The sequence below is a fragment of the Mus caroli genome, chromosome 2 (genome assembly GCF_900094665.2).
Source record: "Mus caroli chromosome 2, CAROLI_EIJ_v1.1, whole genome shotgun sequence".
Classification (NCBI taxonomy): domain Eukaryota; kingdom Metazoa; phylum Chordata; class Mammalia; order Rodentia; family Muridae; genus Mus; species Mus caroli.
Genome location: NC_034571.1, coordinates 126,181,464 through 126,184,932, shown reverse-complemented (window position 1 = coordinate 126,184,932; position 3,469 = coordinate 126,181,464).

The following is a 3,469-nucleotide window of genomic DNA, read 5'->3' as shown; positions in this document are numbered from 1 at the left end:
TCCTTCCTTCCTTCCTTCCTTCCTTCCTTCCTTCCTTCCTTCCTTCCTTCCTCCCTCCCTCCCTCTCTCCCTCCCTCTCTCTCTCTCTCTCTCTTCCTTCCTTCCTTCCTTCTTTTCCTTTCTTTCTTTCTTTCTTTCTTTCTTTCTTCCTTTCTTTCTTCCTTTCTTTCTTTCTTTCTTCCTTCCTTCTTTTCCTTTCTTTCTTTCTTTCTTTCTTTCTTTCTTTCTTTCTTTCTTTCTTTCTTTCTCTTTTCCTTCTTTTCTTCCTTCCTTCTTTTCTTTTCCTTCCTTCCTTTCTTTCTTTCTTTCTTTCTTTCTTTCTTTCTTTCTTTCTTTCTTCTTTCTTTCTTTCTTCCTCTCTCTCTCTCCCTCTTTCAGCATGTGTAAGTTTTATATAATAGTGGGATTCATCATGAAAGTGTTATGCAGGCATATAATGTATTTTGATTACCACTTTCCCCCATTTCCCAGGGTAAAAAGAAGTCTCAGCATTGAGCAAAGTATTTACCAAGAAAGCTCATACCTGAGGACTCTGAGAAAGAGTCTGCTTCAGTGATCTTTCAACAAAAGCCAGTCCTTTCCACTGTCTGAAATCCCATTTCCTTGTTTGGGCCACTTTTGGAGTCTCACTGCCTGCCACAAGACACAGCTAGTGGTAGGAGGTGCAGTCATAACCTGATCTCTCATGCTCTCAGTCTTCCTTGAGAGGAGGATCTCTAACTCTTTTTGGGACTCATAGATACCTTCAGACTAAGTCAACACAATCCCCATTCTCAAGGCCCATTGAGGGAGGGGTTAATTATTCTGTAAGGTCCTTTACAGGCTGTACTGAGATTAACCCTTGCCTGGATAGTAGACATATGTCTATCTACCAAGAGATATAAATTTGTGGGAATGTCTTGGGATTCTGCACACAATTTACAATCCCTATTCTACTTGAGGCCCTGATCAGTACAATCATCCTCTGACTCTCTTGGAAATTCTTAGAAAATGTCATTTACAGTTCTCACCAGCTTTGCCTAACCTAAACCATTTTCCCCGTCCAGGTATCTTACTGATTGTTATATGCCATATTGACCATTTGTGTCCAAGTACTGCTCAGTGCCTCCCCTTCAACTGTGCCTGTCACTTTTAGTGTCCCTCCCCTCAGAGCCTTCTTCTTAGGATACCCTTCTGGGGGAAAAAAAAAAACGAATCTAACATCCTTGAGGCACCAAAACCACCCTGGAATGAACACTGATACTCCTGTGCTCTAAACAATTGCCAAGGGGAGGAAAGACGAATTCTGTTCATGGTTTCAAAGGTTTCAGTCAGTCAAAGCAGGGGATCTGTGGTGAAGCATCTTACGTCATGGGAGAGAAAGAAAGAAAGAAAGAAAGAAAGAAAGAAAGAAAGAAAGAAAGAAAGAAAGAAAGAAAGAAAGAAAGAAAGAAAGGAAGAATCAGGAGTTCCCAAAAAGCACACTGTCTGTGGTCCACTTCCTCCAACCAGGCCCCACCTTCCACCATTCCACTACCTCTCAACAGTCCACTCACACACTGCGTGTATAAATGAATTAAGCCATTCATTAAGTCAGACCGTCATTAGCCTATTGTCTCTGGAAACATCCTCACAGACACGCCCAGAGATGTGCTTTCTCAATTTCTTAGGAATCCCTCAGTCTAATCAAGCTGACAAGCAAAGGTAACATCATAAAACACTATCAACTGTGATGCACGCATCAGCCCTTGGGAGTCAGCACAGAGGTGTCCGGTTACTGTGGAGCTCAGGGTTAGGTCAGTCAGAACCTCACTCACCATCCACAGTGTGTCCTTTCTTTTGGGAATGAATCCTTTTCAACCAATCCTCACTAGCTGGGCAAGGTTTTTCTTTTCTTTTCAGACCAAGTAGTCAGAAGCCTATGGATAACGCATATGCCTGTATTTAACAAGTATATATATATATATATATATATATATATATATATATATGTGTGTGTGTGTGTGTGTGTGTGTGTGTGTGTATATGTATATGTATATGTATATGTATATGTATATGTATATGTATATGTATATGTATATGTATATGTATATGTATATGTATATGTATATGTATATGTATATGTATATGTATATGTATATGTATATGTATATGTGTGTATACATGTATATGTATATATATGTATGCATATATACACATATATATATTTAAATGGCTATAGCTAAAAACTCAGCTTTATTCACATGAAGCCCACTGCACATTGTAAAGTACATGCAAGTGATTTCTATTATCAGTATTGTCACTATATTATCAGTATAATATCTCAGTGAACCCATATGGGAAAACATGTGCTTCAACCAAAGAAAAAAGTCTGTCTTTCATACTGCCACAGAAAATAAATTCTTGGACTGGAAAATATGAGGCACATACTTGAGATTCCATTTGTTTCCCTCAAGCCCTTCTTCATTCAAGAAAACTGCCAATTCTAGAATATTTCTCTTACTTGAAATTTTGCTTTTAATAGCTCTGTCAAGTGCTCAGCGTATGTTAAACACCTCACTGTGTGCTCAAGCTTAAAACAATAAAATTAAAAGAAATGCACATGGGAAGAAATGGTACCTGACGCAGGAAATATTATACCCAAATATTTTTAAAAATCAAATGGCAAAAGACCTGAGTTAATGGCATAAATGTAATTTTATATCTACCCGATAACTCCTGGATGTCAGGTCATTAAGAACATGGCAAAAAGACCTCCCTGGAGAAATTGACACGAAAAAGATCTCCCAAAAGGCAAGAAACATCTAATCTGCAAGTTTTGTCAAAGCTCTTATAATTTTAAACAGTGAAAATGTTAGCACTCAGTTTTTAAAATTGCTGAACATTTTAAATATTTACCCTCTGCATCACGCCATAGCACTGTTCATTCAGCAATGCACTATGAAAGACCTGTGACGTCTACAAGAGTAAATCATGTGTTTTTGTACAGTGTTACTTTATAGATCCATTGAGAGTAAAGGCTTTGTGAGAAGGAGACAAATTTAAAGCTGTAAGACGGACACCCCCTGAATTCCCTGTCCATTTCTATCATAAGCACATCTACATAACCTCATCTGGGAAAAAGAGCCTGACTTATTAACTTATTCGGACATGGAAAATGTTCATCTGAGGTTTGCTGGAAGGTCCACATTACCTAGCCAAAGAGGGAAGTGGCTTGGAGTTTGGACCTGTTAAACTCAGGACCCAGACCCACAGAAGTAGTAGTATTGTCCATAACAACAAACACAAAGTTCTTTACAATGAAGATAGATTTCCATCTCTCATCGTTCTTACCCTTTTTAATGTAAATACAAACTATTCTGTTACTACCTACAGAGTTTGCTGGGCCTATGACATGCAGGAGTGATCCCCAACCAGGAAAGGAGATGAAGCTAGCGCTAGAAGTCAGGCAGATATCCATCTGCTAAGGATGTAGGAGGGGAGGGGAGGG